Here is a 24,643-nt window from a genome sequence, read left to right as displayed (position 1 = left end):
CACCATCATCAAGAGAGTGAATGGACACAGACCTGGGACCATGACCCTCAAGGAGTTCACGGGCGATGAGTGGTAGGGCATGTCCCCAAAGCGCTGAACAGCAGTCCTGGTGGAAGTCTGTTGATACATCCCAGATGCCAAGTGAATTGAGGTCCCCTCGAGGAAGTGCCTGGGGAGGAGTGATTACCTGGGGTAGTAAGGGACTGCCTCAGAGGAGAGGGAGAACTTGAGCTAGACCTTGGAGTAGAGGGAAGACATTAATAAGCTGAGGGCCGTGGAGGAGAATGTGCCAGAGAGGGAGACCTGACATGCCCAGACCTGGAGGCAGGGCTGTGTGTGCTGGGCTCAGCCGCACCCAGAGGGCTGTCTCCCTGGAGTCTGGCTGGGGAGTGGGAGAAAGGCAGGGATATTACCGCTAACTGCCGCTAACTGCACACCTACCAGATGCTCTTATACATTAAGTGCTCTCAGCATCCTGCGGGGCAGTGCTGTTAGTCCTGTGTTACAGACGAGGACAAGCGGGCCAGGCTCTTTCTTTTTTATTTATTTTTTCCTTTAAAAGAAAAAAAAAAATGAATGAGGCCCAGCATCTTTTCTAAGTGGAAGGGTTAGGAGTTCCAATCCTAAGTCTGAAGCAATGCAGAGGCAGCTGCCACTCCCAAGGGAGAGGAGAAAGCGTTTATTTTTTTCATCCCTGGATCGGGGAGTGCAACAGTCTCTCACCATTTGCGAGAGGATGTGGAGAGCCTTCTGCTTTAAACGATAAATGTCAGCGGTGGTAAAACACATGATATCACTTCCTAAGAGGTATGTGTCATCAGGATGACGTTCCTGGGACAAAACCAGGGTAGTGAGATCCTGGAGCCCACCTTTAACCTTTTGAGGGTGGTCCGGTGACGGAGGGGAGGGCCAAGTTCCCCCTGATCTATTGGCCCAGATTCCGTGGAGGGAGCAAATAAATGCAACATGTTTGGAGCTGAGCTGGAGGGAGGAGCATCCCCAGAGAGCAGGAGATCCCGGCTTGAGATGGTCTGCCTGAGACTCAGATTTTAACCCCCGGGAAAAGAATCTGGTGTTTAGCTTGTCCACCAGCCATCCCTTTCTCTCCTGGCAACACACCAGATTTGCTCTGAGCCAATTCCACCCCCCCACACAACTGTAAGCCGTCCTGGTGGGTGGGGCTGTCAGAGCAGGCACCCCTAAGAGGCGCCAGTCGGGCACACTCCCCCAGAAACTGGATGGTGGGCAGAGTCTCATGATGACTGAGAAGCACTGGAAGGTTCCCCTGGCAATGGGGGAGGCGAAGAAGTTGTACTTCCCAGGAGTCCTGAGGCTGAGGGAAGGAACTCCTTCCCTCCTCTGACACCGGGAACTTAGCTCGTCCTTGCGTTCCAGGAACTCCTCCCCTGCATTCCCATCAGGTACTTTTGGTGGCTTCGGTTGTCCAGTCAGTTTCTGTGGCTTGTAAGAAAACGACCACGCTTGACAACTTCCCTGGGTGTGGAGAACCACGAGAGCCTCCGAGATGCCAGTTAGCTCATGCCCAGAGGACCGTTCCTGACCCACTGGCCAGAGGCAACCGAGCCCACCTCCTGCTTCCTGCTTTTCTCTGGAAGCCACAAGGCACGTCCCCCCGTTGGCAGTTCACAGCGAGCTTTTTCCCCCAGTAAAGTGCAGGGATGGAGCCAGGCTTACTATGACCCTCCCATCCTCCACCCCACCAGACTGGCAGCTCCATGAAGTCAGGGTCCCTGTCGCTTCTGCTCATTATTGAGTCCTTCCCACAGCACACAGTAGATACCCCATAAAGGTTAATTGGATAAATGAATTGCCTTCAGCCATTAGACATGGGAGTCTGGTTTAGAAGAAGCCTGGGTGCATAGCTTTCTATTTCTACAGAAAATATATGAAAAGGCTTACACCCCCTCTCAGTCAGAAGCAGAGGGGGCATTGCTATCCCCAAATCCTCAAGATGGAGGAATGAACAGACAAAAGAGGGAATGCAACTATCAACTAAAGTAGACTTACTATTATTCCAGCAATGGAAGAACTTGTAACATTGATATAAAAGCCGTGGTCACCAGAGGTTCTGAGGGGAGGGAGAGGGAAGAACAGGCGTAACATGGGGCATTTTTGGGACATTGGATTTGTTCTGCATGACATTGTAATGACAAGGAAGGATACAAGCCATTATACATTTTGTCAGAAACCATAAAATTGTGCAGTGCAAAGTGTAAACCATAATGTAAACTATAGGCTATGATTAGTAGCAGTGCTTCAATATGTGTTCATCAATTTTAACAAATGTACCACACTAATGAAAGATGTTAATGGGAAAAAGTGTAGAGGGGGGATATATGAGAATTCCCTATATTTTCAATATAACATTTATGTAATCTAAACCTTCTTTAAAAAAAAAAGAAAAAGTTATTGACCTTAAAACAAAAAAAGGCTTGTAGCATGTGGAATTTAGGCTAGATTTGCAGGTGAACTTCCTGACAGTGAAGATGTTCTGTTCCAGAACTACATTTTGTGCTTTCTGAAGACTCTCAGATAATCAAAGTGGTTGGAGACTCTGACTCCAGATATCCTAACTCTCCACCCGTTGATGGCACTTGAGAATTGGCAGAATGCTTCCCCACCCGTCATTCCATTTCAACCTCTCATAAGACATGAAGGCTACTCTTGTGCCCATTTAACAGATGAGCGAAACTGAGGTTCGGAGAGATGGAATGACGGTGCTGTGAAATGACTGGGCCGGAACCCAGGGTTTTTGGCTTCGAGCCCAGCCTTCTCACTCCCCGCCCATGGCCTTGCTTCCTTCAGCCCACATGGGCCTGTGGGAGCCGGGGGTGAGACAGGCCGCCCCCTGTGAGCTCCCGGGAACTTATACCGAAAAGCATCGACTGTGAGCTGGGTGCTGCTGTAGCTGCTCTGCCAAGGGGACCTTGCCACCCCCCACGGCCACCAGCTGGGCGTGGCAGCCCCGTTCCACAGGCGAGGGCACCGGCCTGCCCGTGGCCACACAGCCCGGAGGCGGCAGAGCAGGCCGCCTTGCCTGGCCCCGCCGACTTGGCTTGCTGGATCTTGGCTTGCTCCGGGGCTTCTGGCCTGTGTCAGTCCTCTGCCCCTCCCCCACCGCCCCCTTTCTTGGCTCAGAGAGCAGACATCTGCCCTCCACGGCCCGCCTCCCCCTGAGCTCCCCTCCAAGTCTCGCTCGCCCCCTTCCTCCCCTTCTCTTCTGCCCTTCTCTGACTCAGGTCAGGGGCAGTGGCACTTTGGACAAACGTCTGCCAAAATAACTGGCTTCTCGGGCTGGAGGGGCTGTGGGTCCGTCTCCCTGCCGAGCAGAGGCTCTAGCTGGTGGGCATCCCCACCCCTGCCCAGCACCAGGCCTGGCTCTGAGCAGGCCCTCAGGATGTGCTTGTTGAATGAATGAGCGATGTCTCCCGGAGCCCCTGAATCTGGGCCAAGCCTGTCTGCTGGCCCTGTCAGGCCCCTCTGGGAGCCCTTTGCAGTCTGAGAATGCTGCCGTCATCCAGCTCTGTCCCCCGTCACTCTCTCTGGCGTTCCAGCTGGTGTCAGGGGCATGAGCCAACGGTGGAAGGCGGTGGGAAGACGCAGGGGCTTTCCCTTCCCTCTGGGTCTTCCTTTGAGGAGGGGTGCTGTCCTGTTGGTGATGGGTGAGGGGTTTTTGGAGAAGAAAGAAGGAAGGCAGTGAAGGGGGGAAAGAAGACAGGGAGGAAGGAAGAAATGAGGTGCACTGAGCACCTGCTATGTGCCATGGCCCGTATGTTGCCATATTGAATCTTTCCAGAAACCCCTATTTGCAATCTGTCATTCTCCCCACCTTACAGATGAGGTGGCCAGGCTTAGGGAGATTGCGTGGTTGGCCTATGGCCACAATGCTGATGCCGGACAGCTCTGGAGTCACACCAGGCACGATTTGCATGTCTCATCCCAGCTCTGACCGCCCTGGGAGCAGTTACACCAGGGCAATGGACCCTCCTGTCCAGAGCTGGTGCCTAGACATCTGCCGGCCCACCCCCGGGCAGGCCCGTCCTCCCTCAGCCAGCCTGTATATGCCAACACTGCCCGTGTTTGGGGTCGACAGGACTTGGGTTCCAGTCCCAGGGCAGCCACTTCCAAGCAGAGCCACTAGAACAAGCCCCTGCATCTCTGGGTCTCCACGCCTCCAGGCGCCTCCAGCGGGCGGTGAGTCTCCAAGAGGCCGAGGGCTGGCGCTTTCTTCTCCCTGCCCTGGGTGCTGACTTGGGAGCCAACAGGCCCAGCCCCTCCCCATTCATTGAGCAGCTGCCCAGGTCTAATTCTGGACCAGAAGGGACCTCCCTCGGGGAGCTGAGGTGTCGCTGACAGCCCTACAAGGGGAAGAACTCATTTGAGAACAAGAAAAATCGTGTTTAATGAAATGGCGAATGCAGGCGTCTAAAGAACAAACCGTGGGGATTAGACGGAAATGACCCAGGAAGGCTGTGATGGGAGGCAGGATCCGGGCAGGTCGGCAGGCTCCCGAGCAGGGGCCGAGCGTGTGCAAAGGCCGGAAGCAGCCCAGGGCCGGCTGCCTGTGTGAGGGTGGGGCAGTGCGGCGCTGGCCTCACCGGCTCGCCAAGCCCTCACGGAGGACCCTTGAGGAGGAGGTTGGAGATGTGGGTGGAGGGCGCGAGGCCTGGGTCTGGCCTGGGGGCTGTGGGGAGCAGTCGAAGTGACAAGAGTGATGTCCCAGAGCAGCGTTGGAAGATCAGTATGGCTTTTCTGGGCCGCCTGGAGCTGACAGTCTCGGGGACCTCCCCTGGTTATAAATGGTGCCTTGGGGCGCTCAGGGAGACAGCAGTCGGTTCCCAGCCAGCAAGGGGGCAAGGCTGGCCCCTGCCAAGATGGCCCTGCCCGGCCCCAGCATGTACCTGGGGCCTGGACCGAGAGTGCTGGGAGGCAGGGGTCCTCCTGGGCAGAACCTTCTGGAACCCAGAGGGCACAGACTCCGGAATTGGACCTGGGTTCACAGTCCATCTCCACCCCTCATCTGATGTGTGAACCAGGCAGCCTCTTCATCACTCTCAGCCTGGATTTCTCCACCTGAGCGCGCAGCTGGTGCCTTGGAGGCCGGGGCTGCTGGGACAGGTGAATCACGAACACGTAATATGAAGAGTCCATGTGCAGGTGCCTGTCCCTTATTGGCTGCTTGAGAAGTGACTGCTACTCTTATACTAGGGCCTGGCTCCCTGGCATTGGAACCCGCTCAAGTTTGAAGGGGAAGAAAAAGTACTTACAACCCCCGTGCCCGAATCCTGCCTGAAGGCAGGGACGCATTGCTGTTCTCCCACGCGAAGCACTAAGGGAGACTCTGGATTTGGAATCACAGAGCATCAGAGCCCAAGGGAGATAAGAAATCATCCGCACCTCCTGCTCTCTCCCCATTTTAAAGCTGGGAAACCTGAGGCCAGCGGGAGCAGTGACTGGCTCTTTGGCACGCGTCCTGCGTAATGCGGGGGACAGGTCTTCTCCCTCGAAGTTCTGGGGCTCCATCCCAGGGCGTGGGCAGGCGGACCCACCCCCCAAAGAGCACTGCATGGGGTGGCATCTTGGCGGCACCCCAGTGGGGAGTGAACCCCGGCCTCATAAATCCCCGGAGCAGCCTGGGAGTAGCCTGGGAGAGAAGCAGCTGAGCGGATGGGTTTTTTTGTTCCTTTGCCAAGCGTTCCCTGTGCCCTTTTGTTTCTCATTCGGCAGAGGCCCTTACGCTTCTCCGCTGGGGCTATTTGTCCCCAATCGTTGGCACCTCCATTTTCTCCCTGGCACCATCTCTTCCTCCCCCTTTCCTCACACCTCCCCAAAGGAAGGCGTCCATCACGGGCTGCCTTGGCATCGTGCGGGGCAGTGCTGGGGGAGGGGTGGCACAGGGGCGCGGATGCTTCTGCGGGGTGAAGGCAGAGGCTGGGGCTCCTGGGAGGTGGGTGGCATCTGCCCCATGATGCTAACTGCCCGAGTTTTGTCAAGTCGATATTCAGTACATACACACAATGTGGCCATACCATAGCCGAATGCCAGGTGCCTGGTCCACAGGAGCAGGTGACCAGTTGTGAATCGTCACTGGGCCCCTAATGTCCCGGGCAGGGGCTGAGGGGGTGGGGGTGGGGGCTAGCTGAGGGGGTGGGGGTGAGGGCTGGCTGAGGCAGTCACAGCACAAAGACTTCTTTGTTGGCTTCTGCGGCAGAGAAGTGGGCCCCTGCTCTGCTTGGAGGGGAAGAGGCATCGGAAGGCAAATTCTAGGGTCTGGCTTCTGGCTGCAGAGCTGGCATGTGGGGGGAGAAAAGCCCCCGATCCAGGGGGAGGGATCGGGCTACCTGATGGAAGAGACCAGGACAGTCTGACTTGCAGAGGGACACAGTTTCTTATTTCAGGAAGTAGTAGAGTTCATAAATTCATTCATGCACACGTGCAGCAAGGCTTTATGCCTGTTTCCCAGGGGCGAGGCACTGTGCGAGGTTCTGAAAATCCAGAAGAGAAGGAAGAGGCCAGTGCTTGCCCTCGCGGGGCAGACAGTCTACACCTGTGCTGTTCCGGAGGGGAGCCACCGGCCAGGTGTGACTATCGAAATGTAAACTAAAACCGGACAAGTCTCCCAGCCTTTACTGAACCGAATTGAACAACACTCAGTTCCTCAGTCATGCGAGCCAAGGCCAAGTGCGCAACAGCCACGCGTGGGTAGTGGCTTCGGTACTGGGCAGCGCAGACAGAGAGCATTTCCATCATCGCGGAAAGCTCTGTTTGGACAGTGTGGGTCTAAGGCCGTATTCCCCCGAGTGGGAGGTCGGCAGTGGTGCCTTTAGGTGGGGCTTGCCCCGGAGGGAGGGTCTTTCCTTTATCTGGTTCATGTGGCTTCTTAGCCAAGGAGAAAGCCTCTGGCTGATGCCCTTGTGTCGCTAAGTCTCCTTTAACAGTTGCTAATCTCTCTTTCCAGCAAAAAGATAGTAGGGCTGGGGCAACTAGCATTCCCTGGGCCAAAGCAAGCACGGCTTTTAACAACAGTGTTTTGCTTTCATGGTAATTATTTTTCAGTCACCTTCTGTTTAAGGCAAGTGGTGGTGCTGGTTTGCCATTTGGGACAGTGATTTAAATGTTCTTTTTCTTTTTTAAACGTGGCTTTATTTAAGTAAAAATTGAAAAAACGTGTTAAGTACAGAGCAGAGCAGGTGGCGTGCGGATGCTGCCGGTCTGTGTGGTGCCGGTGGGAACGCCTGCAGTTGGGAAACCCTGGTTCAGCTGGGGCGCCCGCCGCGGTCCCTGCAGTCAGACCGAGTGGGGACGAGTTTCGGTGCCAGCCTTGTGTAAGCCCCTGGCTTTGGGGCGAATTCCTTCCCTCCCTGTCAGTCGGGTTCCAGCAGGGAGCAGCAAACTCTACCGGGGGGTGTTTAAAGGCGCTGTTTAATATTTAACAGAGTTTGGGGAAGGCAGCGGGGGACGGTGCAGCACCGTGGGGCTGGTGACGGTGGGGAGCTGTTAGCTTCTCTAGGCTGGAGGGGAAGGGAAGGAAGCAGTTGTCGGAACCAGAAGGAATGCTGTGCAGAGAGAGGTGCCTGACCCGACCGTGGCCTTAGGGAGAGGGGTGCAGCCAGCTCTCGGGGACCTGGCAGGGAGGGAGCTAGAGGGAGAAACACCCCAACCTCACCCTTCTTCTGCCTTTAGGTCTCCTTGTGGTGCCTGCCATTGACCAAACCTCACTGGAAGCCCATGCAGGTCCGCCTCCCAGGCACACAGGGAGTGGAGAAAGGCTCGTGATCAGGGCCACACGTGGCAGAGATCCAGCCCAATCCTACTAAGCCTCTGTTTCCCGTTTATAGCACGAGGATCACACTGTGTACATGATAAAGTTACTGCATAATGAAACAAGACAGTGAACGTAAAATTCCTGGTGCTAATAACTGGTAGCTGTTTATAATAACAACAGTAATAATAAAGCACCTACTTTTATGCCCAAACCTGTGTTAGATGTTAGATTTCCTTGAGCCAAGAAGTAGCATGATGAGTATGCAGCTTTAGGAAGGTGGACTGGCTTTTCAGGGGTACACGGATTTGAGGGGACAGACAGCTCCGGGACCCTGCTGGCTGGCTTGACCTTTGGGATGTGTTGTCCTGACTCTAGCCTCAACTTCCTGCAACTCCCCTTTCCCTGGTCCATCTCACTGATGGACTATATTTCACCCCAAGGGGCACTGATTTCATCATTCCCCAGTCTATTTTCCACCCTATTTCCCATGGAGATCTTCTTTTTCCTTAGATCCATTTGGGTCATCTTTTCTCCCACCCCCACTGGCTCTTACCATGTGCAGTCTGGTCCACATCAGTTGTGGATGGGCTCAAAGCTCCCTTCTTCCAAATAGAAAGGTAGGTACTCTCTAAGACTCAACTACTCCCGACAGAAGCTGCTTCTATCCTTTCAGGTAGGGGAGAAGGAAGGATACTGTTGAGTAAGTTAGCACTTTGGACTGTGAAATATTTATCCTTCACCTGAAAGTAACTTTGCAACTTTTAGAGCAGGTGTTCTTTTTTAAAAAGATTTTATTTATTTCTCTCCCCTTCCCCCTGCCCCTGGTCCAGTTGTCTGTTCTCTGTGTCCATTTGCTGCGTGTTCTTTTTGTCCACTTCTGTTGTTGTCAGCGGCACGGGAATCTGTGTTTCTTTTTGTTGCATCATCTTGCTGTGTCAGCTCTTTGTGTGTGTGGCGCCATTCCTGGGCAGGCTGCACTTTCTTTCATGGTGGGTGGCTCTCCTTATGGGGCGCACTCCTTGCGCATGGGGCTCCCCTATGTGGGGGACACCCCTGCATGGCAGGGCACTCCTTGCGCGCATCAGCACTGCACATGGGCCAGCTCCACACAGGTCAAGGAGGTCCAGGGTTTGAACCGTGGACCTCCCATGTGGTAGACGGACGCCCTATTCACTGGGCCAAGTCCGCTTCCCTTAAAGCAGGTGTTCTTAATTTTTTTTGTTCCACGGACCCCTTTGCCACTCAGGTGAAAACCACAAATCCCTTACTAAGTCCACACTGTATGTGTTATTTAATGAATATGTCACCCCAGAACCAACATGCCCCCACAAGAATGTTTTTTTGAATTTCACTTCAAGCTCATGGGCCCCTTGTTAAGAACCCATTTTAAAGGGACTTTCTCAACAGGGATTATCTGGAGTTCTGAGAGTGGCTGGCTTCTAGATAGAAATAAATATTCCTTGGGAAAACTTCTACCAACAGCCCCTGTAGCTCTCAGCTTCTAGGTCGGCTGGAGTGGCATTCCCTGTGACCTGGTATTTTCCTTTGTTCGACCTTGTTTCCATCTACCTGACTATTCAAATTGAATTCGATGAGGACTAATTTTGCCAGTTGAAACTCATGAGACGCTTACACATTTGGTGCTTTGCTGAAATTGCTGTGACAAATACCAGCGGCAATTCCTTCCCTGGCTCATTCTCTAAAGTGCTCTGGGCCAGATAGAGTGCCCCTGCCCCTCGCCGACATACCATCTGTCGACCGCTCGGCCTCCTGCCAGCCCTGCTCTTTGCCCGCCTCGATGCAGGTCCCGGTGCACCCTTCGTGCTGGCCCAATGGCCGTGTGGTTCTTAGGAGATCAGTTGCCTGCTGGGGATAAATCTTCCTTGGGGACAATTCCATCAACAGCCCCCGGCTCTCATTTCAGTTGGCTGAGTTGACTTTCCTTATACTCCTTTATTGCCCTTGGTCCAGCTCCTTTCCTACCTACTTGAACCTTCCCGTTGACTTTGGTGCACTCTCGTGGTCCGTTGAGTATGGGCCCGTGTCTGGAGGCTGGTCTCCCATCAGTGCTGGCTGCTGGGCCTCCATCGCGGCTCCTCTGACTCCTTCGGTGGGTGCTGGGGCACAGAGGCAGCTTTTGTCTGTCACCGTCATCCTCGCTTCTTGGGCAATGGGAGGGGTGCCTTCCGGTCAGCAAGCTCTGATCCCCTTTCTGTTGCAGCCTGGGCACCCTGCAGTGATTGCTGAACTTCAGTCAACCCCTTTATGATTTGTGCCATTATCGACATCCTGTTTGCCCTATCATTTACATCATGATTTTCTTAAGATAAAATTTAGATGGACTCTCCCTCTCTTTTGATTTGTCTTGGGCACAGGAATAATGTATGGGTTTGTTGGACTCACTATGTATTTTTTCTTAATTCATATTAAAATAAACATGGACTATTGGAATTTTAAAAGAAGGTTCTCCCTATACCACCTAGAGATATCCTGCTTGCCATTTTGGAAAATGCCAGTTTGGGTGAAAGGGCACTAGCCTAGGAGTTATGAGACCCAGGATCTGGTTTCAGTTTCTCCATCTGCTTGCTGTGTGACCCACTTACCTCCCACCCCACCCGGTCCTCAGGCGCATAGAACAGAGGGGTGAGCCTGGATGACCCAATTCTAAAGTTCTTTGATGGGCAATAGGGTTTGAAAAGAGGATGTCACCTATGCCCCAATATTTTCTTTGTCTTACCTTTTTGTTCTTGTTGCTAATGAAAAGATTTATTTTGTACTTTATGCAGAACAACCTGAAGTATGCAGCTTGACCTGACAGTTACCCAGGGCTTTACAGACAGCGTGTCCATCTCAACAGTGTGGTTTTGGGGATTGGGGATCCACATGAAGTCTGCAGGAGTTGTGAGGAGGGAAAGGGGTACAACAGAGGATATTTCAGTCCTTTCTCAAAGAAGAGGCACTAGAACCTTTGGAGTCCCTGAAAACCTGTGCAAATGGGGCCTCTAAAACAAATACTAGACTTTGAGTGCTTAGCAAAGAGATGGGAAAAGGACCTCGGTAAATAAGAGGGTATTTTCACATAGCAGAGGGTGAAGAGGGAGGCTTACCATTTTTAATGTCCTCAGTACCAGCGACAAAATATTCGATAAGGACCACGTACAATCTCAAATCACTGTCTTGTCCCAAAAGAGGTGACAGTGCCCTGCTCATTCCCAAGTCCCTGTTTATGCCCTATAGCCTATTTTAAAAGGTCAGGGTAGTGGCTTGTTTTCTATGGAAGTATGAAGTTCAGTTCACAGTAAGCACCTGTAAAGCCAGTGAATGAGAAGACCACAGACCAGGCAGTGGTTTCTGTGACCTGCTGAAAAAGGCTCCAGCAGGGCCCAAGAGAGGAGTGCCCAGAGCATCTTCAGCCTGAGGCACAGCAGGTAGAGAAAGCCTGAAAGGAGGTGAGCGGTAAAGCAGTCTGGAGGAGAGCCCCCCCAGATCCTAACTTTAATGGACAATGTTAAAAAGGGAAATAAAAAATCAAACACTGGGGGCCAAAATCCTGACAGATGCCATGACATCTATGCTCACCCCGTAGTATTAAAAATGCCAAAAGCCATGCATGGCCAATAGGTCTGGGCTGGGAGGTGTTTGTGTGCCTAGGAGAGGGTGGTGGGGTTTAGTGCAACATGAATCCCATGGAAAGAGAAGGGCAGAGTCCTGCTTTGCTGACATAGTAAGGGCGGACAGAGTAGAAGGACCAAAACCTCCAAAGTGACTGAAACTCTCTGTAGCCAGCTTTGACCCAGGGAAAAGAGGGGCTAGATTCCCCTCTAGAGATGGGTGAGGGGCAAACTTGACATATATCACATCTTACGGTTGATGGGAAGGCGAAGGGAGCTAGTTTGGGGAGAGGGAGTCACTTTTCTCTTTTAAAGTCTTAATTTATATTTTAACCTCAGAGTTATCAGTGCCTCAGATATAATTTAATCTGAAGTTTTTAAGGACCCCTGAAACAAAAGGCAGAAGTTCACTTTTAAAAAGTTTCAGGAGGCAGGGGTGCCTCAAGTGATTGGGCTTCCATCTACCATATGGGAGGCCCCGGGTTTCATTCCTGGGGCCTCCTGGTGAAGGCAAGCTGGCCTGCGCTGCCACAAAGAGCTGATCACCCATGCCACTGCAGAGTGCTGATGGCAGACAGTGAGTGCAAACAACAAGGGGGGGGAGGGAAGAATAAATAAATGAAATAAAATAAATAAACTAAAAAAAAAGTTTCCTCACTTGCTGGTAGTCAGTTTCCTCCCAGTCTCCCGTTTAACCCTGACTTAGAGTCCACAAAAGCCACAATGTCTAATTGGCAATATATTAGGCTTCATTTCTGAAGAAGTTTTGGATCACAAAAGGGTTCAATTAAGGCAGGGGAGGAGCACTGGTGTGGGATGTCATTGATGGGAGATGCATGGGTGGGAGGGAGTTCTCTAGGGCATGCATATGGGGTATATAGATATGTTCGAATGTGTGTTGGGTATTGTCACAGTGGATAGAATTACACTTGACAACTGAGGGAGTGCTGAGTTCCCAACCTGGGGAGCTCTGTTGCATTCTTCAATGAAATAGCAACAATCCACCAAGTGCAAGGGCAAAGACCAGTGAAGAAGGATGGGCCAATGATGGGGCACTTGCTACAGATGACTATGCTTATGAGCCTGGTTGCTTGAAATTTAACTTGGCCTAGAGCTGCAGGGTGTCTAAGAGTTACCTCCTGAGAACACCCATGTTGCTCAAATGTGGCTACTCTCTAAGCAAAACTCAGCATGTAAATGCATTACCTTCCCCCTAGCATGGGACATGACTCCCAGGGATAAGACTCCCTGGCGCCGAGGGATTACTACCAAGCACCAGCTGGTGATGCAACTAGAAAAAGGTATTGAATAAAAGGAGGAAATGGCAAAGATAAATGAGTTTACATGGCCTTCAAAATGAGTTGGGGTTGCACTTACGCACATCTCAGCAGGATCCCAGAGATAGCCAAAGTAGATACAACCCCAGGTACTGGTGCTCCTGAGGGCTACGGAGACATACAGGCCTACAGTCATGGCAGTTGACTGTGAAGTTCAATGCCTTGCCAGTGGGCCTTATTTTGGAATTTGTGCTCCTGAGTGTGATGGAGTTGAACTCAGATGTGACCTCTACACATGCCTCTTCTGTCACTTTTACTGAACCTGTGGCTGGCGCTGGGGTTGGTGTATGCTCAGGAGACTTGAATCTCAGGATTGTTCATGTGCCAGCTAGGCCCTGAGCCTCAGCAGAGTTCAACACCTACTCTCTGGTTCATTGGACTTACCCAGGTCAGCTAACTGGGAGGTGACGATGGTCAACCACCACACCAGGGAACCAAGGGAGTCTACAACAGCAAGCAGGAGAATCACATCCATCAGCCATGTGAGATCTAAGCCCCTTCTCGATTTAGAGGTGGAGTGGGCATCGCCATCCCAGGGTCCTTAGGATGGAGGAATAAAATATGGATTAGAGTGGACTTACTGGTATTCTGCTATAGAATTACTATGACTTTAGCAATGGAAGAAATTGCATCATTGATTTGGAGACAGTGGCCACAGGAGTTGCTGAGGGCAGGGAGAGGGAAGAAGAGGTGTGATATGGGGGCATTTTTGGGACTTGGAGTTGTCTTCAATGATACTGCAGGGACAGATGCAGGACATTATATATCCTGTCATAACCCACTGAATGGACTAGGGGAGAGTGTAAATTAAGATGTAAACTATAATCCATGCTGTGTAGCAATGCTCCAAAATGTGTTCATCAAATGCAATGAACATGCCACACTGATGAAAGAGGTTGTTGATGTGGGAGGAGTAGGAGTGGGGTGGCAAGTGGGGTATATGGGAACCTCATATTTTTTAATGTAACATTTTGTGTGATGTATGTATCTTTAAAAAAAAGACAATAAAATATTTTTAAAAAGTTATTAATTTTAATCAAAATACAGAAAAAAAGATCATTAGATAGCCAAGCTCTTGGACTTGGGCATCTCTAGGGGGGAGGCGTACTGGCACAGCTCACCTGGAGCCAAGCCCTAGGCTTCCTTTTAAGTCTTTTTTTTAAGATTAATTAATTAATTTATTTATTTATCTCCCCTCCCCACCCCAGTTGTCTGTTTTCTGTGTCTATTTGCTGCGTCTTTCTTCTTTGTCTGCTTCTGTTGTCAGTGGCACGGGAATGTGTGTTTCTTTTTGTTGTGTCATCTTATTGTGTCAGCTCTCCGTGTGTGCAGCACCACTCCTGGGCAGGCTGCACTTTCTTTCGCGCTGGGCAGCTCTCCTTACGGGGTTCACTCCTTGTGCATGGGACTCCCCTGTGCAGGGACACCCCTGTGTGGCATGGCACTCCTTGCGTGCATCAGCACTGTGCATAGGCCAGGTCCACACGGGTCAAGGAGGCCCGGGGTTTGAACCGCGGACCTCCCATGTGGTAGGCGGACGCCCTAACCACTGGGCCAAGTCCGCTTCCCCTTTTTAAGTCTTATTTGATGCCTCTAAATCCACACCTGTGGGATGAAGTATTCTGCCTCTAGAGGACCCTACTAGTTGGATCTGCAGAATGGACACCCCCTTAGCCATGATCCCCTGGGAACAAGGGCAGAGGCTCATTTCAGTCCCATCCACCAGCCACTTACCCAGCACCTGCCACAGGTCAGGCCCTGGACCAAGTCTGGGTATACAGGGTTAAGTAAGACAGTCCCTGACCTCACAGAGTTCAGCTTCATGGAGGAAACTGGCAGGCAAACAAATAAATTACAGTACAGGATTGGAAATTCTAAGATTAAATAGCTATGAAGTCCTTGGCGGAATGCAGAAGAGGGAATAACCAATTTGCCTGAGGTGTTGGGTAAAGTCATAGATGACTGGAAGGGCTGGCACGTGACTGGGTCTTGAAGAATGCATAGGAGTTTGCCAACAGAAGAGAGGAGTAGAGGTATCATAGGAGGAGGCAATGGTAGGGAGAAAGACTCAGAAGCTGGAAAGAGTCTGAGGCAGAAGGAGAAGAGTGGGGAGTCTGGGGAGGCAGGAGGGCTGTGTGCAGGAAGAGTGGGAGGCTGGAGGTGCTATCAGAGTTCAAGTGCCTTTGCTGGAGGCAGGCCATTCCTGCCATTAGATAGATTTCTCAGGCATGGTCCCTCTGGCCTGGCCACTGCAGCCTCCCAGCAGCCTGGACCCTACTTGCCCCGTCCTGGGAAGCTAGAGGCCCTCTTGTGCACTTGCACAGTAACAGGGCCCCTGGTGCACTTGCCCCACAGAGTCAGGGAAAAGTGCTGGAATGACAGAAAGCAGAGCATAGTTCTAACCCAGATTGCTATCTTCAAAAGATGTCCCCTCCTGGGAAGAAATGTCTCCTCCTTTTAACTCAGGCTCTGCAGCGGGGACAGCTGCCCTGTTTATAAAACAGCCTCTCTTGTCTGTGTGGTTCCAAGGAGAGAGTCCTGCACTTGAAGTCAAAAGAGGCGTATGGCTAGATGAAGGCCATCTTCTGAATCCTAGCCTGAGAGTGAAGGGCTGCCCTCGGGGGTGACAATCGCTCACCTTTACCTTGCACTGACTAGACTTCAGGCTCCTCCTTATATGAACTCATTCGTTAAATCTTCACAATCTGCCAGGAGGTCTGTGCTGCTAGGATCCCCACTTTATAGAAGGAGCTGAAGCACAGAGAAGTGAAGCCACTCGCCTGGAGTTGCACAGCTATTGAGTGGCTGCGTCGGGTTTTCCAGGCTGTCTGACATTTTAACTGCTCTCTGCTTTCTTGCTTCTCTGCCAGAGATCCCTTCCAACTTGACCCTTTGTGTTTCTGGGGCTCTCCAGCCCTCACACCCTGACCCTACCTGGCCTCTGGGGGACACAGAGGCTCGGGCAGCAGCTGGCCCTGGCCCTGGGCTCAGTGGCTCAGCTGGTGGAGGAGGCTGGGACCCGGCCCCTGCACCTCTGCAGCCACTGGGTGGCAGCTCCGTTCTGCCCCCTTGTCTCCGGCCGAGTCATATGTTATGTTATTGTTTCTTTCCAGCACACTGCTGCGAGCTTCCTGCAGAGAGCACACAGCCCAGCTCCTTAAAATTTAAAGGGCTTTACTTAGACAATGTCACATCCCTTGGAAAGGAGAGAGAAGAGGCATATGTGACAGTTATATTTAGTGCTGCGTGTGGGTCTGAGCAGATGAGTGTGGGGCTCTGAGCACAGGCGACAGGGCAGGGAGAGGGCCTTTGGCAGGGAGGGTTGGCAGCCAGCCTCTCTTCCCTCTCATCTCCCAAAAAGTGAGGCCTTAGAGGGAGACTATCGTGCGCAGTGTTCTGGGAAGAAGAGGAGAATGGGTGTCACCTGAGGGCAACCACAGGGGAGCCATAACTCTGGAGAAGAACCCCCACCCTCCTGCCACACGGGCCCCCAGCCCCTGAGACACAGCACCCCAGCACCTGTCTCCTGGCTGCCCCAGAGCCTTTGCACCTCCTGCTTTCGACTAAGTTCTATTCATGATCTCATATTAGACATCCTTCATTCATTACACAAATATTGTCTGTGTGCCTACCATGTTCACAGCATGCAGATTGGGCACAGAGATCAGTTGTGACTTGTTTTCATCCCCTCTGCTCCCGGCCCAGGGCCTGGCACAGCATGGGCCTCGGGACGTGTTTGTGGAATTACACATGCAGATGCTGTGGGGTCTGGAGGAAGGAGATGGCTATCCTCCAGGGGTGGATGGTCTCGTTGGCGGTTTCCACCAGGGATATCATCAACTCTGAATGGGCCGTCCTCGCTGGCAGAGCCATACCCATTTAGGAAAGGAAGGGAGAATTCATTCTTTCCTCCTTTTGACCGTCTCTTCACACATTCATTCATTCGACCCGTGCTTATTGGGCACCTACTATGTTTTGGGCAGCGTAAGAAACACTGGGGATATGTGGGGGCAGGGCGAAGATGAAGCCTCCCTCCTGGAGCTTACGTTGCAGAGAGTGTGACTGGACAGTGCATACATGGACCTGCAGTGTCAGGGAGGGAAGTGGTCACAGCTACGCAGAAGAGTAAGGAGGGACTGCCGGGGAGTCCAGCAGAGGTGCCCGCACCCTGGGAGGGGAAGGGGCCCTGTGCACTGAGCATCTACTACGTGCCAGGCCCTGGGCAGGCCCTGGGGCAGCAAACCAGTAAAGAAACATCATCGCCAACTGCAGTAGGTGTTAGGACGGAGAGAACCAGCACAGTGGCTGGTGGGACGGGGGAGGCACCGGGTCGTGGGGCTGAGGGGGCTCCAGGGAGGGGTGAGAGAGGAGGAGAAGGGCCTGGGAGGACGGTCGGGTTTAGGTGGGATTTGGCAGGTCCATGGTTTTCAAACTGTGCTCCCTGGAACCCCAGCCCCCCTGGAGGTTCCCTCTGGGCCCACTCTGGGAGGAGAAATATGGGGGACAGGTCAGGGTGATGGCTGAGGGGGGCCCTCACCCTCAGATCAAGCTGGGAGCTCTGCTTTCTGCTTCACAGATCAGGCATCTCCTTCACTTCTGCTTTGAACAAAGCATCCAGAAGCCAAGAAAGGAATTTGAACATGAGTGGATTAGACGATGATGCGGGGGGGGGGGGGGATTTCTGGACCATCAAAGCCGGAGGGAGTTCTGGGGCTTTTCTGTTTCGGTCCGATCTCCCCCACTTCACTGTTCATGTGGGGAAACTGAGGCCCAGAGGAACTAGTGGCTTTCCCCAGCAAGAGGAGCCGTGTGGGATCGCTGCCTCTTTCTAAGCCGGGAGGGAGGGCTGCGGGGAAGCCCGCCCTATCCCGGAGGGGGCTCGGCTGATGCTGAGCAGCCTGGGCGACGCCCCCCACCCTGGCCCAGCCCCAGCCCAGGTCCCGGTGGACCCTTTTCCTCTGCCAGCCCGACTGGCGTGCCCCACCCTCACGGGAGCCTTGAATCAAAGGAAATGTTTTATGGTCCCACGCTTCGTTATGCTTTATTAAAAGCGCCCGCGCCGGTCCCACTGGCATGTCTGCCAAGTCTTGGGACTTCCTCTCCCCCTCCTCCACCACGGCTGACAGCTGCTGCCCCACCCCCACCCCTTCCCTCCGGAGCAGGGCCCTGGCCTGGGTCAGGTGCTGATGAGATGAAGAGGAGTCCTGCAGGTGAAGCCAGATCGGGGGGTTTGGAATGACTCCTGCAAGTTCACACATTGGTAAACCCATCTGGCCTTGCAGTTACTCCTGGCGGGGATTGGTTCAGAGAAGTTGAGGCTGAGTCCAAAGCTACACAGCACAATTAGAAAGCACCTAGTCCTGTATCTTTCCCCTTCTCTATTCTCAATGCAAATCTAAGATCAGGCTGACAGAGGGAGCCCTGGGCTGCATGAGGCCCGGTCCACAGGGTCAGGGGCGCGTGACTATTAGGTAGCCACCTGCTGCTGTCTCTGCTTCAGTAAACGTCCCATTTGCTTGCCTGCCCTGCCCACTCTGTGAAATCCAGTGTCCCTGTTTGTCATTAATTTCTGTAACCCCAGCCCCTGGAACTCTATGTTAAATATTTGGATGGATGGATGGATGGGTGGATGGTTGGATGTATGGATGGACAGATGCATGCGTGACATGATAGTGAACCAATCACCCTGTCGTCTAGGGGGCCCCATGGGTTCCCGCTGGGTTTAGGGTCAGCCCTGTGGGACGGGGCCCACGCTCGCCTCGCTGATTGTCCCCATCACTGAGCAGGGTGCTGGCACATGGCAGGGATTTCAGTGATGCCTGAGCGGAAGCTGGAGAGATCCTGGGGAAACGGACTGGCCTTGGCCGCGCCAGCCCCAGACAGAGGGATGGCCGAGATGGCCGGGGCTGTGCTGACGCCCGGGGCTGTGAGATGCCTGACCTGAGAGGGTCCTGGGCCCAGTCGGCCTCCTGGGGCTGAGGCCCTTTCCCTCCCCCCTTCCCACCAGGCGAGTGTGAAGGAAAACCCCGGAGCCTTCACTTGCAGGGACCCTGTGCTCAGGGGCCCCTCGGTGGGCAGGGGGTGGCAGCTGCTGAGTCCAGCCCCTCCCTCGATGGACTTGTGCGGCCAGTGGAGAGCCCAGGGAGCGCCTCGCTGCTGGAGGCTGGCTGCTTCCGGTGGGGGGGCAGCGGGAGAAGCCTGGCCCCGCCCCTTCACCTCGGTGGGGAGGGCTGTGCCGTGTCGGGGGACCGGGCGGGGGTCCTCAGGAGGGTGAATGGCCGCTGCGTCACCCAGGAGATGCTTCCCTCGGAAAAGGCACAGAACTGCTCTGAGCCTCGGCTTCTCATCTGTCCAGTGGGGGTAACAATACCCTCTTGTTGGGGGGGTCACAGAAGGCACCTGACCCCCGGGGGCCGTGGTTCGAACCTCGCTGGAGGGAGGGCAGTCGTCCGCTCTCGTGGGAGGGAAGGGGGAAGGAACTGCGGCTGTTGTTCGCTGACACCGAGGGAGAACTTGTTATTCTTTTACCCAATACTCAGAGATCACCTACTGCGGGCCTGGGAAGGCGGCGCTGGACAGGACGGCCAAGTGCCTGGCCCTGGTGGCTTGGATTCCAGTGGATGAGACAAGAGCAAACACGCTGGTACAGGGCACAGTTCTGGCTGGTGACATACAGTGGGGAGAGTAAATAAAGCAGGGCTGTGGGGTCGTGAGGGACTTGGGGGCAGAGCAGCATCTCTGGATTGGTCATGGAAGGCTTCTCGGAGGAGGTGTCTTTTGAGCCAGGCCTGAATAAGGAGAAGAACAGAAGCAGAAAAAGTCTGTCTCAACTCTGGCCTTGGCATCTGCTAGCCAGGGCACGTGTTTGTGGCTGTCCCTTCTCTGGCAGTTCCCCACCCTCACCCCAGCCCCCCGGCTCTTCAACACTGCAAATCCGTCGCCCTTGGTGCCCTGGCACCGTGATGCCAATGCGGCTGTCCCCTTCAGCCCTGGGGACTTGGAGGAAAGAGCACGCCAGGCCCAGAGGGCACGAAGGCCAAGGGCACGAGGAGGCAGGAGGCGGGACCCGTGCCAGTAAGTCCGTCCCTGTTCTCGCTTAGTTCCTGCCCACTTCTGCGAGCTGGGCCCTTCTGCTCTGTTTTGCACACGAGGAGGCTGCGACTCAGAGGACGCGCTCGCGGCCGGGCTGCGGCGGAGCCGGGCTTCGAACCCTGCTGCGTCTGCCCCAGCACTCCGGGGCTCGGCCCTGCCTCCGGGGCCCCCGCTGGCTGTGCGCTCCGCGTGCGGCAGGGACGGAAGGCCCCTCGCTCCTCCCGCTCTGTCCTGCACCCCGGGTGGGTGGGTCAGCCCCTCGGGGACCGCGGGGGCTGGCGGAGTCCCGAGGAGGGTGGGAGAGTGGCGGGTGGCAGGGAGCCCACCGAGTATTGATGGCGCTCCCTCCAGCGAGGAGAAAGGGATTAATTAGCGGTTATTCCCCGGCAGAGGAGATGGATAGAGATTAGGTGGCGGCCCCTGCATCCGTTTTGTAGCGGCTGAGAAGCAACAGTAAATCAGCGCTAGGAATCGATGCTGGGAGAGGGAGATATGTTTTAATCTTATTAGTGGGATGGCATTACGGGGAGTGAGCTGGAGATCCCACTGCCCAGCCTGGGTCTGGAAGGGAGAAAAGAAAGTGGCGGGTGGGTGGGTGGGGGGGTTTGGACAGCCTCCGGGTCTGAGAACTTTGGCCCCGTGGTGGGTTAAAGGCAGGCAGGGGGTGGGGACAGAGGCGCAAGCGGGTAAGAGCGGGGAAAGGAGAGCTGGGCCAGCAGAGGGGCTTCCCAGGCTCCGAAGGGCCTCTGGCACAGTCCAGGTCCTACTGCGCGCCAGGAGCGCCGTGCGTCCGTGGGTGGCTGTGACCCGCCCTGATGCCGGGGCTCCGGGCTGGCCCTGGCTCTGCTACCGGCCCTGAGTGGGGTCCCCCTGCAGCCCTGGCCCGCTCTGGGCTGCACCTGCACCCCTGCAGCAGCCCTGGGGGGGCCGGGGCGGGGGCCCGGAGGCCGCTGCTTCTGGGTGTGTGAGAGGAGGGGGACAGGGCTGCGGTTGGGGCAGCCGTCCCTCCCGGCAGCTCTACCACGGGGACTAGGAGAGGAGCGGCGCGCCGGACGAGGCGGCCCTGGGATCTGACCCGTCTCGGAGCTGCAGAGGCCTGAGTCCCTGGGCCACTGCCAGCAAAACCGTGGGAAACGACGCAGTCTGGCCTTCGAGTGTGACAAGGAGCTTAGAGACGGGACCCCCACTCGCCTTTCTCAGTCCAACTGTCCAGACCAGGTCAAGAGGTTCCTCCAGAAAGAAAACCAGGAGTCAAGGGGATGTGTCACTGAATCCGCTCCACAGCCCCTGGGACGCAGGCACCTTTCATACCATTTCATAGCTCGGTAGGCTGAGGGCTCAGAGAGGGCTAGTTACCTGCCCAGGTGGCACAGCTCGTGGTGTCAGAGCCTGGATTCAAGCCAGGTGGGCCTGCCCTTGCAAGCCCGTGCACCCTGCGTTGCACGACACCCCCTCCTTGTCTGATGGTCAGAAAATCATGGAGAAGGAAAACGGACTTGGCCCAGTGGTTAGGGTGTCCGTCTACCACACGGAAGGTCCACGGTTCAAACCCCGGGCCTCCTTGACCCGTGTGGAGCTGGCCCACGCGCAGTGCTGATGTGCGCAAGGAGTGCCGTGCCACGCAGGGGTGTCCCCCACGTAGGGGAGCCCCACGCGCAAGGAGTGCGCCCAGAAGGAGAGCCGCCCAGCACGAAAGAAAGTGCAGCCTGCCCAGGAATGATGCCGCACACACTTCCCGTGCCGCTGACGACAACAGAAGCGGACAAAGAAACAAGACGCAGCAAATAGACACAGAGAACAGACAACCGGGGGACGGGAGGGGGGGAAATGAAATAAAATAAATAAATAAATCTTTTAAAAAAAAATCATGGAGGAAAAAATGTTAACAAGAAGGAGCTCTACCCAGGTCGTCATTGCTGAGCAGCCCCCCCTCTGTGTCCACGTCTCCATTGCCCCTCGTCGGCCGCCCCGCTCTGACGGCTGAGCCACCCCGGAGGGCCGGCTCCGGAGCCTGGACGGGCACCCGGAGCTCCCTTGGCTCCAGCGGCCGGCACAGCCCGATGCAGGCATCCCGGAGGTCTGCCTGCGCCACCGAGGCCGGCTGAGCCTTCGCGGGAGGCCACCGACCCCCCGGGCGGGAGCCGGGCGACTCGCATCCTCACTTCCTCTATTCCTGGGAAGTCCCTGTGGGTCGAGAGAGAAGATCCTTCAGGAAGACGGCGACTCCCAGGGGAAAGGGGCCCAGCCCAGGCCTCTTGCTGCAGCTTTTCATTTCTTCTTCCCCACGTGCCTTGGAAACAGAATCCACTCTGTTGGTCCAGAAATAAAGGCCTGGCACCAGCCTCTGTACCCAGAGATAGGCAAAAATGTCAGCCCTGCCCATTCCACTCTGTGGTTGCCTCAGCTGTACCACCAGCTAGGAGCATTTTGACATAATAAGTGGAAGGATAGGGGAGTCAGGACCAAATCCTGGCCCACCACCACTAGCTGTGTGACCCCAGGCATGTTACTTCACCTCTCTGATCCCTGGATTCTCACCAGTAAATGGAGGCAACAATTAGCTGCCATGTGTAGCTGTTGTTATAAGAATCGAATAAAATGATTGTATCCATTTATTCCTCTGTTCACTGACAGAATGTGGCTTTGCAAAATGTAATTATATTTGGTAGGATGGCACTTACTGCTGTCACAAAGAAACCCCCAAATTCCCTGGCACAAGCTCAATGCAAAGTTAATTTTAGCTCATTTAATGGCAAGCCGCTGGCGTCTTTGTAGACAGGTGGCTTTCCTCTAGGAGGGGACGCAGGGATCCAGGTTCCCCGTCTTGTGTCCCTGCTGCCTCCTGGGGCCTCGTGGTTCTCTGTAGCCGGTGGACGAGGCAGGAGAAGTGTCTCCACCTCTTAAAAGCCTGGACCAGCACATTCTGTCCCCTTGCATTCCACATACAACTGGCCGGGGCCGCTAGCTGGGTGCAGGGGGCCTGGGGAGTACAGTTGCAGGGTGGGGGCTGCCTCCCAGACACGCCTCCCTGTCTGCAGGTCGGGGCACATGCACGTCTGGCGGCCGCCTGCTGCTGTCTCTGCTTCGGTAACCGCCCGTTTGCTTGCCTGCCCTGCCCGCTCTGCGAAACCCAGCATCCCTGTTTATCTTATTTTCTCCTGTCATCAATTTCCGTAACCCCAGCACCGAGCACTGTGTTGGGCACAGAGTATGTGTTTGTTCAATATTTGGATGGATGGATGGATGGATGGATGGATGGATGGACAGAAGGCGAGTGGATGAAACGGCAGTGAACCCAATCACCCTGGCCTCTAGGGGGCCCCATGGGCTCCCGCTGGGTTTAGGGTCAGCCTGTGGGACGGGGCCCACGCCTGCCTCGCTGATTGTCCCCATCTCCGAGCACGGTGCTGGCACATGGCAGGATTTTCAGTGATGCCTGAGCAGAAGCCGGAGAGATCCTGGGGAAACGGACTGGCCTTGGCAGCGCCAACCCCGGACAGAGGGATGGCCGAGATGGCCCAGGACTGTGAGATGCCTGCAGGCGCTTGACCTGAGAGGGTCCTGGGCCGAGGTGGCCTCCTGGGCTGCCGGGGAAGGGGAGTGCAGGCCCCTTTCCCTCCTCCCTTCCCGTCGAGTGCGGTAAGTAAACCCCGGAGCTGGAGCCGGAGCCGGAGCCCTCACGCGCAGGGACCCCGCCCGGCCAGCCCTGTGCTCAGGGGCCCACGGTGGGCAGGGGGCGGGGGCCGCTGCTGAGTTCAGGGCCATTGCAGATTTCACCTGAGCATCCTTAAGTTATGCCCTGCCTTGCCTGTGTCCCCTGGTGGCGGGACAGAAGGGGAGGAAGAGGAGACTGACCACTGAGGCTTTCAATTTTTAACTTAAATAGAATTATATCATTCTCTCTCTCTCTATGCAAAGCGCTGTTTTGGAGCAATTAAGGAAAAGCATAAATCAGTCTGTTTTAAAAGCCCGGCTGACTTTGTGGCTGGCTAAAATTAGCGTCCTCACACAGGCGGGGGAGGGAGGGGAGCAGGCTGGACTTGGCTTCAAGCGCCGGGTCCACTGAGGCTGCGGGAGCCGCCCTCGGCCGGGGCCAGCCTGGGGGGTCTGAGAGCCCATTGGGAGTGGAGGGCTGGCCCCCAGGCCCGTCCTGCCTCTGCTGCCCAGCACAGCTTTCCTGGCCCAGCCCTGACTCCCTGACACCGTGGAAAAAGCAAGATTTGCAGAGACTGGCTTTGAGCTCTGGCTCCACCACCTGCCTGCTGTGTGGGCTTGGACAGGTCACTTCACCTCTCTGAGGCCCCAGTTCTGCGACCAACAAATGGAGATAAACCCACCCCTCGGGGACTTTCCTCTGACGGGATCATGCCTGTGAAAGTGGCTTGTAAATGGCGAGGGTCTCCCAGGGCCCCTTATGGTAAGGTGCAGCCTTTCCTTACCTGCAGGGGCAGCGCGCCGCCCTTCCGCCTTCTGGCCGTCCCCCACTTTCCCCCCCTTCCCCCCCCTTCCTCCCCCCGCCCCCTGTCCACCGTCCACCGTCCACCGTCCAACTCAGGATGCAGCCGACCTGCCCCCTACCGGGAGCCTCATTGCACGTCGTCAGCTTAGTCCGGGTGGGACCACCTCTGACTCCCCCGGTCGGCTGAAAGCACCCAGGCTGTGCCTGGCTCATCCACTCCTGGCCCCTCGTGGGTGCTCAGTGAGTATCAGTTCAGCGAATGAATTCATAGCCGGCACGTGGGTCCATCACTCACCTCTCAGAGCCTCATTTTCCCCACCTGTCAGGTGAGTCCCACCCGTCTTCTCAAACTCCCTGG

General features: G+C 55.0%; 1 protein-coding gene across 2 annotated transcripts in view; it reads left to right on the top strand.

Moving 5' to 3' along the window:
• Nucleotides 1–24,643, top strand: part of IGSF21 (immunoglobin superfamily member 21) — a 271,428-nt gene that overhangs the window by 4,622 nt on the left and 242,163 nt on the right. The window lies entirely within an intron of this gene.

This window comes from Dasypus novemcinctus, chromosome 9 (genome assembly GCF_030445035.2).
Source record: "Dasypus novemcinctus isolate mDasNov1 chromosome 9, mDasNov1.1.hap2, whole genome shotgun sequence".
NCBI classification, from domain to species: domain Eukaryota; kingdom Metazoa; phylum Chordata; class Mammalia; order Cingulata; family Dasypodidae; genus Dasypus; species Dasypus novemcinctus.
This window is presented reverse-complemented; position numbering and strand designations above follow the sequence as displayed.